The following is a 15,622-nucleotide window of genomic DNA, read 5'->3' on the forward strand; positions in this document are numbered from 1 at the left end:
CTGTGCCAGCCTTTCTCAGGTTGGGCTGTGTGTGTGGTGTGTGGTGTGTGGTGTGGTGTGTGGGGGGGGGGGCAGACTGGGGATGTCACCTATGCTGCAAAGCCAATTCCCTCACTATACGTTTCTTATGGAGTCATATTAAATTGGACTGTACTTGACAAACAGTATGATACAGATATATTTGCTGTTTCACTGGAAAATATCACTACAGTAAGATAGATGCATGTCTTCTGGTGATGCTAAATTAACCATTGCTTTAAGATGCCAATGTCTGTTCAAAAATTAATTCGTGTAGTTTACATTATATGCCTGCTTTTAAGAAATTCATATATATTTCAAATACATTGACTAGGCTCTGTAGATGTTTGAACAGATGTACTTAAGAAAAGATAATTTTGTAAAAGTCTGTCCATTTATAGAGCTTTTCAGTAAAATCTAAAACAGTCATGTATTCTGATGTATATTATACAAGATACTCATAATCAGGATGTACATGTTCATGAAGGGAAGAAGTGCATTGATCTAAATATTTGAAAAATAGTTAAAAGCAGTGTATATATGTAAAAAGCATTTGTCACCCACAGAATAAAATCAGTATGAAGCCTTTCTAAAGGTAGTGGTGTGAGGGCTTTGAGATCTGCCTGGCAGTTAGTGCAGGGAAGTAAAAGTATGAGAAGTAAAGTTTCACTAGGTTATAAGAATGCTAAAATTCCAATGAAACCAAGAGATCAGAGATTTGGATTGGTAAAAAAAGTACTAAGTTTAATGAAGGAAAATATATACTGTATGTTGAAAAGCTGGCTCGATATAAACAGATCTTGCCCATTTTACAGCAGCTTAAACATTGAATACCCTCATATAGAATCTAAAAGATCTTAGCCTCGACTGTGCTGTGTTAGAGTCTCAGTTGTGAAAGTGTTTTCTAGTTTACCATTCTACAATATCAAAATAATATCCAGCAGTCTTTGAATAAGTAATAAGTCATCAAACACATTCTTAAGACTTGAGAGTTTCTATAAAAGGCTATTAAGATTAAAGCTTGGATGATAGATCTATGTACTTCTACCTATAATGATTTCAAGCTACTAATATGATTGCTGGCACCAATGTTAGTAATATCTTAGTAGTAACAGTGATAGTGCTAAGTGGATTGTTTGTGGTTGCATAATGCTTTAGCTATATTCTTTTACTTTTCTGTAGAACAGATTTAGATTGCATAAGAGAGAATAAAAAAAAGTACTATGTAAAGCAGTGAGCCACAGTCTGTGAATGACTGAGGCTGAGATAATTTCTTGGGTCGTATGGCTGACACTTGTTTCAATCAAACAAAATGCAGATTTCACAGGATTTCTGGTCCCTTAGATCATTCTGTCTTAGATCATTACATGTGAATTTGTATTTAATAGTAGCAATGGAAACTGTTTTATATCTTTGAACCTTACATCACTGCCATTTCAGTCTATATACCAGCATGATGCAATCTGACACTTTTTTGAGAAACTGACTTATGAAAACATTCCTTTAGCAACAAGTTGTATCCATTAAGTGCTACAGAATGTAGACAAATGTAAAGTTGTTCAGGTCAAACTCTGCTTTACAATGGTAATATGATATGAGCTGTAAATATTGAGCGCAGTTTTACATTTTGATAAAAAAAGTCACAAAAAATAATGAAATCCACAGAACTTCAGGATTGGATCCAGGTGGATCAAAGTAATTCCTTTCATAGATCTCAACTATTGAAATACTTAAATAAAAATGAAATGCATACATATGTATCTAATATATCACATAAGTAATGTGAAATATTGAGCTTTGCATGTTAAAATGTATGTGTACCTGGTAGTTTTCTTTCTGACACTGTCAGGATTTTCAGAAGAGACAACCATTTCTTATGCAGTCATGGTTTCTAATACAAATGTTAATATGGACTTTATCTCTCTACATCATAGGAGATTACTAGGCTATCGACCTGGAGGGCTAGTAAATCTGTGCCAGCCTTTCTCAGGTAGGGGCGTGTGTGGTGTGTGGTGTGGTGTGGTGTGGTGTGTTGTGTGTGTGTGTGTGTGTGTGTGTGTGTGTGTGTGTGTGTGTGTGTGTGTGTGTGTGTGTGTGTGTGTGTGTGTGTGGCCCAGACTGGGGATGTCACCTATGTTTTAAAGCCAATTCCCTCACTATACGCTTCTTATGGAGTCATATTAATTTGGACTATACCTGACAAACAGTATGATACAGATATATTTGCTGCTTCAGTGAAAAATATCACTACAGTAAGATAGAAGCATGTCTTCTAGTGAGGCTAAATTAACCATTGCTTTAAGATACCAATGTCTGTTCAAAAAATTAATTCCTGTAGTGTACATTATATGCCTGTTTTTAAGAAATTCACATATATTTCAAATACATTGACTAGGCTCTGTAGATGTTTGAACAGAAGTACTTAAGAAAAGATAATTTTGTAAAAGTCTGTCCATTTATAGAGCATTTCAGTAAAATCTAAACCAGTCATGTATTCTGATGTATATTATACAAGATACTCATAATCAGGATGTACATGTTCATGAAGGGAAGAATTTCATTGATCCAAATGTTTGAAAAATAGTTAAAAGCAGTATATATATATAATAAGCATTTGTCACCCACAGAATAAAAACAGTATGAAGCCTTTCTAAAGGTAGTGGTGTGAGGGCTTTGAGATCTGCCTGGCAGTTAGGGCAGGGAAGTAAAAGTATGAGAAGTAAAGTTTCACTAGGTTATAAGAATGCTAAAATTCCAATGAAACCAAGAGATCAGAGATTTGGATTGGTAAAAAAGGTACTAAGTTTAATGAAGGAAAATATATACTGTATGTTGAAAAGCTGGCTCGATATAAACAGATCTTGCCCATTTTACAGCAGCTTAAACATTGAATACCCTCATATAGAATCTAAAAGATCTTAGCCTCGACTGTGCTGTGTTAGAGTCTCAGTTGTGAAAGTGTTTTCTAGTTACCATTCTACAATATCAAAATAATATCCAGCAGTCTTTGAATAAGTAATAAGTCATCAAACACATTCTTAAGAATTGAGAGTTTCTATAAAAGGCTATTAAGATTAAAGCTTGGATGATAGATCTATGTACTTCTACCTATAATGATTTCAAGCTACTAATATGATTGCTGGCACCAATGTTAGTAATGTCTTAGTAGTAACAGTGATAGTGCTAAGTGGATTGTTTGTGGTTGCATAATGCTTTAGCTATATTCTTTTACTTTTCTGTAGAACAGATTTAGATTGCATAAGAGAGAATAAAAAAAAGTACTACGTAAAGCAGTGAGCCACAGTCTGTGAATGACTGAGGCTGAGATAATTTCTTGGGTCGTATGGCTGACACTTGTTTCAATCAAACAAAATGCAGATTTCACAGGATTTCTGGTCCCTTAGATCATTCTGTCTTAGATCATTACATGTGAATTTGTATTTAATAGTAGCAATGGAAACTGTTTTATATCTGTGAACCTTACATCACTGCCATTTCAGTCTATATACTAGCATGATGCAATCTGACACTTTTTTGAGAAACTGACTTATAAAAACATTCCTTTAGCAACAAGTTGTATCCATTAAGTGCTACAGAATGTAGACAAATGTAAAGTTGTTCAGGTCAAACTCTGCCTTACAATGGTAATATGATATGAGCTGTAAATATTGAGCGTAGTTTTACATTTTGATAAAAAAATCACAAAAAATAATGAAATCCACAGAACTTCAGGATTGGATCCAGATGGATCCAAGTAATTCCTTTCATAGACCTCAACTATTGAAATACTTAAATAAAAATGAAATGCATACATTTGTATTTAATATATCACATAAGTAACATGAAATATTGTGCTCTGCATGTTATAATGTATGTGTACCTGGTAGTTTTCTTTCTGACACTGTCAGGATTTTCAGAAGAGACAACCATTTCTTATTCAGTCATGGTTTCTAATACAATAACTGTAGCTGTTCTCCATGTTGCAGGAACCCTCTGGTTAGGCTGTGATTGAAATTGTACTTATCCGTGATGCTAGTTCATGTTTTAGCCTGTTTGGAAGACAGACTGGGATGTCATCTGATCCCATAGAGGCCATGTTCTTTGTCTTGGGCAGGGCTTTGAGGACCTGCTCTTCAGTTATGGAAGGTGAAGGGAGGGTTTATTGCAAGTTAGAAGTGAATACAGGAGTGAAAATTTCACCAAATCTATCTGCTAGCAAGTTCGCTATCTTTGTGGGGTCAGTGTGTGTGATACCAGTGGCCACCAGTTCTGCACATGCTTGGGTCCTACCCTTTAGGTTATGTACATAGCTGTTAAAGGCCTTATGGTTATCATTGGCAGTACTAGCTAGGTTTCTCTCAAGGAAGCTCTTGGACGATTTGACAAGCTGCCTTATTTGCCTGTTAAGGCTGAGGAGGTTGCTTTTCCTTTGTTGGGACCTTGTCTTTGTTTTCATGGACAGCCACTCTTTGCATTTATTGTAAAGTTTTTGATCCTGGAAGTCCACCATTGCAGCTTGATTTTACTTGGGGCTGTGGCTTTGATTCTATCTGGTACAGCCAAGTTTATACACTTATGCTCATGATTGTACAAGGCTTTAGTGTAAGCTTTGGCGTAGTTACCACTTTCAGCTTGGGGTGGGGGAGTTTTTTCCCCAACAGTCCATAATATATATACTGGTGGCAATTATTTTTGCTGGACATTATGAATATCCATCTATAGACAGAGTGAGAGACTCTGTCTACAGATAGGTATCCATAATTACCAGTATAAATAATTGCCACCAGTATATATGGTACATAGGCAGTCTTCTTGTTTTTTTCCCTGTTTTGATCTTATGCGTACTATCGTTTACTATTTCTAACTCTCTAAGATATAGAATTATTTTATTTTATTTATTTGCATTTATTTACCTGGAGAGTCTGACTGTTGGGGAAAAAAGTCCCCTTTCAGCAGAGGCCCAGGGAGAAACGCCCCATGACTGAATCTTATTTTCTTTATTTAATTGTTTGTTAGTAGGACACTTTTCAGCCATGACCCTAGGCCGACAGGTACTAAGACAAGGTTATATTATATAGACTAATATTACTCAGTCATTAAATATGAATGATTTGAATGTGTAGCAATACTTAAGGGCATTATGTTTAAACAAATCTATAGCAATGCAGTTTGATATTTACAAACCATTAGCTGAGAAGGATATACAAATACAGTCTTTGAAAAGAAATCAAATACATACAAGGCTTAGTCTATAGCAATAACAGTGAATGTAATGTGCTATCATGTAACATAGGTTATGGGTTACACCAAAGAGGAGAACTCAACATATTCTCTTATAGGATAGGTGCTCACAACCTAGTAGTTCACAACATACCTGCTTGCTGCCAGTTTTTCTTGAAAAAGCAAGTGCTTACAGTCCCACTAGCCTTACCTCTTGTTCTTGAATATCCCTGCTAATACCAGATGGTGTACACTGCACAGTCCTTAAAAAAAAAAAAAGTCCTTTAACACCCAATAGCCCAGTCTTCCATTCCTGAACCACCCTCTCCGCACCCAATACTCTACACTAGATAGCCATATCAGAAATTAAACCCTAAAGATAAAACACTCACTAGGTACCCAGCGTGACTCCTTGGCCCTAACCATCACTCTCCCTCCCTATCCCTAAAGCCCCAGATTGCTACCTAATCCTAAAACTCTGTTCCTGTTCCTTAAGCCTAAAACTGCAACTTCCCTACGTAAACATAAATTCTCCTCAGCACTTCTTAAATCTAAAACTCCCTTCTTGCTCACTTACCCTAATCCCCTACCACTCCCTAATCCTAACCCCACTCCTGCCCCATCCCTACAACTGCTTGCCCAAACTCATATTCAAGTTTGAGCACAAGCAGCACTGCCAGCCCATGGCTGTGACCAGCAGCCTACCTGAGCTACAAGATGCTCCAGTCCCTCGCTTTATTACAGTGGGTTACAAGCACTTGTAGTAGAACCCTCAACATACTCGGTCAACATCACTGACCAGAACTCATCATATTTACTGAACATTGCTGACCAGAATGGAACATCCATATGACCACACACTTGAACTTATGTAGGGTATGAAAGTGAGCAACTGCACATCCATAAAACAGGAGATGGCAGTAAAAGTTAAGCTATCTTAAATCCTGTGTGATCCAATGCACATTAATGAAAACAATCTTAATTCCAATAGAACACTTGTATAATCTCACAGGCGAATAAGGTATAAGAATAAAAAGAATTGGCCAGGCATTGAAGAAATGCTATGACCTATATTTAACAATGAGGATAGTTATATATGACACAAGTGAATGTTTAGTACATATGTACAAAGATTACACACACCCTGTTGGGTCTTATACCCATTTGAGATTTACAGAATATTTATTAACACATGCTACCTTCATGCAATCTAAAACATGTTACTCTGTCTGACATAAAGCATGCCGTTTTACACTCTTCATCTTATTTTCTTCATCCTAACTCATGTTTGCTCAATATGCCCCTTAGTGATGTGTTATTCTTTATATAAAGTGAAAATAACAGTGCAGTGTGAGTGGAAACAAGAAACTAGGGACATGTTTTTACTGCTGAAATTAGTATTGGAAATAGTGTATAATGATTTCCATATGCATAGAAATGTTAAGTGTGTCATTTTATGTTTACATTTTATTGTGCACAATCCACTGGGTTATGCTGGCGGGCAAATAACATACTTGCAGATGTACAAAACAAACAAAGCTCTCTGGCTAAGTCACAAGGAATATTTTAACAGGTTTAAAGCACTTTATTTCAGTACAACAGACACTGAACTTCATCAAACAATCAACTATCCTAATCAAAACCCTTAGATACAAAAGCAAACATTGCCATATAGTGACTAAATCAATAACTGATGCACTAAATATACAATTCAAACAACGTTACACAATTAAAAATTCATCAATAAAATCAACATTCCACTTTGTCATTTTTTAACATCAACGAACTAGAAACTGATGCTCTATTTTTAAGGCCGGGAGCATTGGTTATGTCCAAAGTCAATTACAAATACAATTTACAAGTTTCTAATAGTGCTGCCTAATATCCCTCTCTTTCATGTTCAAAAACATTCTCAAAGAAGTTTTAAAATTAATGCACTTTACAGACTGCTTATACAATGATTTCTTAATATCATATTTTAAAATCACATAAACATGTTGATAAATTGTTTTCTTCAGGAGACCTTTAGTTTTCCCTATAAAAAATGATGGATAAGCTAATTGGCTACATACACCACCCCTTTCATATTACAATTAAATCTACCATTCGGGGCAAGTGCTTTAGGGAAATGATCTAACAATAAATTAGCCTCTCCCAAATGAACCTACATTGTTGGCAACAACCACATCTGGGCATGCCAACATTATGGTTTGTTTGAAAACCCCTCTGCAAGTTTTCAAACAACTTTTTCAACTTGTTCTTATTTCTATATACAATCAGAAGGATTTATGTGGAACAGGAGGTGTGTCTACATCAGACGTTCCACATTCCATGATATCTTCCCTGTCTGAATTACTGGTCTTTCTAGGTTTGTTGACTGAACTCACAGTCAATTTGGACTATTTAATAAATGCAAAATCTTCACTTTTAGGGCAGTATCACGAGTGGACTCCTGCTGACTCTAGTGTTTGTAATGCATCTGATTTTACTATTCATTCAACTATGGATTTAGATATGTTAAATGCATGTGATGCTGGTGGTGGTCATTTTGATTCAAATGCCAGTGTGCCCCATGACGAGATACATCCAACGACTGAAGGAGGTATGTTTGACTCCTTCAATAATTTTAATGATTGGTTCCACAGAACAGTTCAGTTAATTAAAAATACCAACGATCAGATAGTTTATGTTAATCCTACTCTTAAAGAGAAAGTGCACGCTTTTGAGAAAATCTTGTCCAAATTTAGGCATTTACAATTGGACAATGCATTTTTTCATTACAGTACTGCAGGGAACCATGCGCCTAAAGGATTAAGTTTATTTTTTAAATACCCTTATGGTACTGTTGAAAATTCTATCTTACTCCAAGAATTAGTTCAACTGTTTGACTGTGCTGGGATGGAGTTAATGAGATTTTTGATGAAAGATAAAGAGACAGAGACAGAAATGGTCAAGCTTGAGGGACAGATCACAAGGAAAGTGTGGATGATCTTTTGTTTCCCTCTATACAAGACCTGTACCATCTGTATCTCAAATGCATTGACCATGAATGTGAGGTCATTAGGTGGAGGAAAGATAAAAAAAAAAATTGGTATGGGATGACGAGCATTATCTTAACAAAAAAGTATACCCTTGTCCACCGTCAAATTTTTCTTCTAAGCAATGGGTTGTTCATGAACAAGACAAAGGAAATGACAATGCATGCATTTTTAATGGGGATGTTGAAAATCAAAGTTTTTTTAGAGAGCCGGACCCTCCACCTTGATGCTCGGCCAGAATATACAACAGAATGAGTGGGAATGTGGCCTTGCATCCCAATATAAATAAGAATGTCTTATTAGTGCTGTAGAGAACCCCCTACTCCAGCAACAGGAGGGGCAAGGGCAAAGGACGTCACCAGCCTTAACTGATGTTTTTTTAAATGACTCACATGATACTGTACTTGGACATTTCACCTCTGTATGGTGATTTATTTAGCAAAGGGTTTACGTTTGTCCCTACAGGTTATTTCAATTTGGTGAAAAATTTCCAAGAATTGAAACTATTTGTGCATAAATTCAATTTAGCATTACAATTTAATATTGTGGAGGGCAGTTTATTTTCTCATGATATACTGTGCAGGTCTAGTGTTTTTAATCCCACTTTGGATCCAGCAGTCCAAGTGTCTGAAAAAGCTAGTGAGAAGGAAATCAGACCTCATCCCCCCACTGTAAGGATACATTTTTTTACCTGACTTTGGATGAAAGAAAGCTTCTTTACAATTTAAGCAAAGACAGGAGTGTCAGGGCTATGGTGGGGTGGTGTTAATGGATGTATTTTTGTACTCACATAAAATGTTGGAGTATTTGAACAATCATAATTTTTTTGTTCTTCTTAATAGCAGTGAAATTAATATTCTCCATGTGAAAACTGATTTTTGATTGAACAACCTTTTGTTTAAAAAACATGTTTGGGCAGGAGGTTTATGATTATTTAAAAGTTAATAACCCTGTAATCCCTAGTATTTTCAGATTATTGAAGATACTCAGTTTTTTTGTCCAAACACCTGTGTGTGCCATTGTCACCACTGGGGGTTTGAAAACTGAAGCTTTGGCAAAATATGTTGACCATAAATTAAAACAATTTTTTGTGGATAAACAGTATGTTTTGAAAGACATATGGCATTTTTAAGATCTTTTGGAAAAATAGATTTTGATAATGATTTGATATTTATAACTATTGATACTCATGATTTATTTTTAGTGATACCACATTCTATTGGTCTGCAATGGATTAGTGATGCAGTAGCTGACGGGACAGTTTTGTCCCTGTGGAAAATTAATGCTTTAGTTGAATGTGTTAACCGTTTACTATCTAACAAATTTGTGTTTTTTGAACATGAATATTATCGGCAGACCCACTGGTATGGATATGGGGACAGCTGAGGCCCCTATTTTTGCTAATATTAATCTTTGTGTATTTTCCCTACTGAAGTTTACGGGTTATGGGTATATGAAATTGTACCTTAGATACCCCGATGATCTCTTTATATTGTGGTCTGGTAATGTAGAACAGCTGAATATTTTACTGATTATATTAACAGTATTGCTTCTTTTTTATTTCTTTCTTGCAGTTTGGTTTTACCCAAATTAATTATTTGGATGTATTGATATACAAGGACATTCTTAATGGTTGTTTTTCTTCTAGAGTTTACAGGAAACCTACTTATTCTAATAGAGTGCTACATTACAAAAGCTGCTGCTCTCCATAGCAAAAAAGAATGTTTTAAAAAGTCAAATGATTAGAATACCCAGACTAACATCCAATGAGGCATGTTTCCATATTGAATTAGAACATGTAGTGTGCATGTTTTTGAACACGGCATACATTTTTAGTTTAGTGAAAACTTGCAAACAAGGGGCAGTGGAGGGGAGACCAACAAGATTTTGACCGATCTTAAATCAAAATTCTGTTGTTGGCAACTTGGAGGTTAATTTTAATACAAAACTTGACAACTATTGTAGAGCTATGGTATGTGATTTTGATAGTTATTAGCGTTTGGCCTATCACAGAGAAAAATTGGTTAGCAAATATTATACAAATGAATTTAAACTATATTTTGGGTGAAATGGTATATAGGAGCAAGAACAACTTGAAAAAGTTGTTTAAACACTCACAGGGGAGTTTTCAAACAAACCTGAATATATGTCCAAATGTGGTTATTGTTGACAATGCAGGTTCATTTGGGAGGGGGATAATTTGATGTTAGATCATTTCCCTAAAGCACTTGCCCTGAATGGTAGATTTAATTGCAATACGAAAGTGGTGATATATGTGACAAATTGTCCAGCATTGTATATAGAGAAAACTAAAGGTCCCCTCAAGAATAGAATTTATCAAAATGTTTATGCAATTTTAAAACATGATTTTAAGAATGCACTGTACAAACACTCTATAGAGTGCACTAATTAAAAAAAAAAAATATATATATATATATATATATATTAATTATTCTTCAGAAAGTTTTTGAATCTGAAATAGGGGGAAATTGGGCAGCACAATTAGAACCAAGTGAATTGTATTGACAACTGACTTTGGATTCCACCAATGCCCCTGGTATTAATGATATAAAATCATTTTGTAGTTTTGGCTTTATACTTACAGATGACTGTATGAGGAGATGACTTATAACAGTTTATTTTCATAGTTAACTTGGATCCAAAAACAACAATACTTCTCCCAATCATTTCAATCACTTGAGTTTTTTTGTTAATATTATCAGCTTTATTTCTGACTTATTTGGATGAATTTCATGTTAAATGCAGACTTAAAAACTAGATAACATTCCCCCTTCACCAAGAGAGGCAAGTCCCCCTCAAACTAACAAAGCCTGTGAGGAAGGGAGACCCTAGTTTTTTCCATCATATCTTATAGGTTTTCCTATGATGCAGCAAATGGCAGTTGGCTTGTGGAACTTCTCAAGCTCTGAAGAAGCTCTCTGTCACTGAATTAATCTGAACTTTGGCTGCTTGTGATTGCATGAAGAAGATACAATGTCACATTAACTCCCTCTGAATAACCTGTATGTTTCATATGCTATAGTATTAAACTTGATCCCTGCCTGAAATGAGTTTAGGCAGCTTATTAGATGACTGACAGACTCAACAGTTTAGTCGAATGATGTATTATAAATAGATCACATCAGATTAATTTCTGAATTAATTTGGATTATCTGCAATAAATATTTTTGGAGAGAAATGCGTTTGCTTTTTTTGGATTTTGTCATTTCTGAATTAGAATTATTTTGGTACCACTCTAGATAACTTAAAAATCATATATGTGGTTTATATTTAGGAACATTTATGATTAGTCGCTTTTACAGAATAAAACATTTAGTTACTCTGCTCATGATGCACACTTGTTATTAATTTTGGCTTTTAGAATGTGTACAAAGGAAGAAAATCTTTCTGCTTGTCAAATGATCATGACGTGCCTTTTTTTCATTTATTACATTTCAAGAAGTGACTGCACGAGTTAATATTGTCCTATGCACTTGTTATCTGCATAGGGCAATTAAGATTACCCTATGCAGATAACAAGTGATAACTCACTGCTATTGGGTTATTTCTGAAAAAATGGTCTATATATGGAAGTCGCCATTACATAAAGTAGAAATGGGACAGGACTAAAGTAGAAGTAACTAGAGAAGTGCTCTCTTAATGATAGAGGGCTGAAGTGGGAATAACTGCAGAAGGGTTGTCTTCCTCAGAGGCTAAACCAGAGTGATGGGACTCAGTTCATTATTACAAGGGTGCCAAAGGAGATATCTATTGACCACTTTATATCCACCATATATCCTCTTTCTCTGCCTCACATAACTAAGAGCATCTTCTCTCAGTCAGAAGATACCACTATTCCCCTCTACTCATTCCTCATTAGGTCGATACTAGAGCACAATGTATCCATTGGTATACATCTGTCCAATCACCTAGCCCAGCTGCAAAAGACCCAGCTGTTCCTCACCTAAGATATTTCTGGTATAAGACCCCTAACTTCCCAGAGCGCCTCTTTCTCTCTCTTCCTGGTCTCCCACAAACTCTTATAGGGTAATATATGACTGGTCTACAAAGCTGCAAATGGCCCAGTCCTGCTTGATCTACATGGTAACCAGTAAACATACTGATTATCTTTCATTCTGTATGTACCTTACCATTTGTCTATTAAATGTGCCTGAATTTAGCACTGCCTTTAAATGCACTCTCATGTATTCTATTGATCTTAGACTTGTGGCCTTAATACAAATTGTCTTTGGATAACAGGTCAAGTACTACTTAATTGCTACGGGACTGACTACTAAAGAAAAGGTAGAATATCACCTGATTTTATTTTTGAGCAGTTTGCTACTTTTAAGTCATACAGATTCATTCTTGCATTTATTACACACCCATTTTAATTCATCCTGTGGTCTTATGCTGTTGAAAACATCAATTATGTTTGACAGTAGAGAGAGAGCTGCTAATTAAGTGCTAACAAACATAACAGCTTCAGAGATTCAAGTTCTTGTTCTTCCTCATTTGTCCCAGAAAGCAGCCTCCATCAGCACTTCATGCTTAATTTATTTTTGCATCCAATATAGCTTATTATTTATGTATGTGTGTGTGTGTGTGTGTGTGTGTGTGTGTGTGTGTGTGTGTGTATATATATATATATATATATATATATATATATATATATATACACACACACACACAAACACACACACACATACTTATGGGGAAGAGGGAAAATGTATACAGAATTGTTATTAGTGCTTAATACAGTACAACCTTTTTACATGAGCTAGACAATACCTAGTTTACTATTATCTACCTTCACAGTCTGCATAGCTACGTTTGTATTCTTTTAGTTATAAAGTCTCATTCAGTTTGATTGTTGCATTATAAGTAAACCAGTGTTGTTACAACTTCACATGCATGGAAGTGAAAAATATTTAGTATGACTATTTCTTGTTGAACTAAAGGGCAGTATTTTACTGCTTGTTTAAAAGGTCATTTTCTTGTTAAATAGTTCAATCCTCAAAAATACGTAGTCTCAATATACTTTTTCACAGTACTGTTGTGAAAATTATACTGCTGTGCCTTTGCAAGTGAAAATTTACAAAAATCTGAGATCCTAGAAAATGGATGTTCTGTGTAATTGTGATAATGCTGTAGTTAATGAACTTCTATTTTTAAAAATGTATTATCGCTTTAGAAAACTGTTTTGCTTTGTAAATGAGCAAACTGATGTACAGACATTTGTTTTATGCAATGTAACTCATGCATTATGTTTCTGTAAAAATAAATGTTCATGTCTACTGTTTTTGCCTAAACAAGTGCTATCAAAGGCAAGACCCTATGATCAAATTGTCAGGCCTGTTAGACTTTTGTGTATATACTTCTTGATTCCCTGGTGAATACAGCTACCAGAATTTGTCTATACTATGTCCTTTTGGAACCATGTTTATTAATCTTGTGGTCCTTCTATGGAGTATAACATGGACTCAATTTTGGGTATGACCAGCAGCTGCTTAATGCCTGCATGCCAGTTGGGTTCATAGCTGACTCTTCAAGATTAATGGTTTCTTGCTCTATTAAATGGTTCGTTTAAGTTTAGTACATGCAGAATAAGCAATTATTATTATATATAATGGGTTATATCACATGACATGAGTTTTACATAGTTATGATTGTAAACAATACTGACAATTATGCCTTAATTCATTTAAAGCTTGAGCCACACATACCTGAGCTGATATGATAGCAACTTCTGAAATTTGGTTTCTTAAGGGCATTACTATCAAATTGCATAATTTATGTAAATAGTATCTGTATGCTGCCGCTTCTATCCTACTTGCCTTAGCGCATCACAAGCCTAAGTGTTCTGGAAGGACTCTCTGATCTAACAGCTCACTATTAACTGAGGTACCCTGCTTCATTTGCACATTACCCTTTCAGATATAAAAGATGAACGTCATATGCTTGATTTGATAGATTTTGTCCCCCGCTCTTTCTTCAGGTGATGTCCATCTGTACATTGTCATTGATGTCCCTTGTGCACCCATATCCTTTCCCTTTCTATTTTCACCAAATCTCAAGGAGCACAGACCTACCTCCTCTAAATTGTCATCAAAATCCTTATACTCCACTTAGTTTATCACTTGTAATATTACTGTTTGTTTTGTTAGATGTGTCTGTGTATAGACAGCAGAACTGAACACATTACTCTTTCTGGGGTCTAGCTTAGGATTGTTTTACGTATGCATCTTTTTGTTTGTTTGTTTGTTGATTAGACTAGAGCAGTCATCCATACGGACTATTTTCAGATTCAGCCTAAGGTTCAAGAAAATAAATGTAGTCATTATGTCACTGACGGCATGTCATTATAGATAAGTAAACAGAGATCTACATATACAGTTTGCAAAAATATTTTGATTATGTACAGCACATCACATTGTATATAAAGGATTTCTGTAACTTATATGAAGTTTGTTTGTGTCTTTCGGCTTTCCCGGTTAGGGGTCGCCACAGCGGAACTCCGTTCCGCTAATGATTGGTAGTAGAGTTTAACGTACTGGCTTGCCGGGCCTAACGCACAACCTTCAATGAAGGAACACCCGTTCACGCATGTCGCTACACAGAAGACGCTCTAACTGAGGATCAAACGGGCAACGTCTAACTGTGAGGTGACAACGCTACCGCAGCACCACCACCGCAGTATATGTAACTTATATGAAGTATTAGAAGAAAATTAAGTTTCCTCCAGTATCCTTTCCATAACTTTCCCTGGTCTCAATATCAGACTTATGGCACTTTAGTACCCAGGTGTGTTCCAACTTCTCCTTTTGAAATGGCTATTCCACAGCCACTTTTCAGTGATCAGTAATCTCTGTAATCTCACTACTGATGTGACTGAATAGAAGAAAGGTTTTTGCCAGGGTATCTGAAAGGACACATGACATGTTTATTAGGATCATGAGGTAATGATGTCTAGACTCTGTACCTTCTTTTCCCTTAGAATTCTGATTTTCCTTTTTCTGGTTTCCATTGCTGTGTGGCATTAAGTTGTCTTCTGTCATTTCGCTTTTCCTTATTTTGTGAATATTGGAGGAAGAATTCTTTGAAAAGTTCTACCTGCTTTCCATCCTAAGTGTAAATCTTTTTTGAAATGCAGATTTGTCTTTGCATTCCTCATTTGTCCCGGTCCCCTTCAATAAACACATCACACTGAATGACATTTGATGACTTTTATTAAACTTCCATAACTTTGATTACAAATTTTATTTACAACTGGACATAGTATAGTTGATTCTAAACACAGCATAGACATCCTTGTAATGTTAATCAAGACAGCGTACCTGCTCATC

The sequence above is a fragment of the Protopterus annectens genome, chromosome 17.part0 (genome assembly GCF_019279795.1).
Source record: "Protopterus annectens isolate FY-2018-M chromosome 17.part0, PAN1.0, whole genome shotgun sequence".
Classification (NCBI taxonomy): Eukaryota; Metazoa; Chordata; order Ceratodontiformes; family Protopteridae; genus Protopterus; species Protopterus annectens.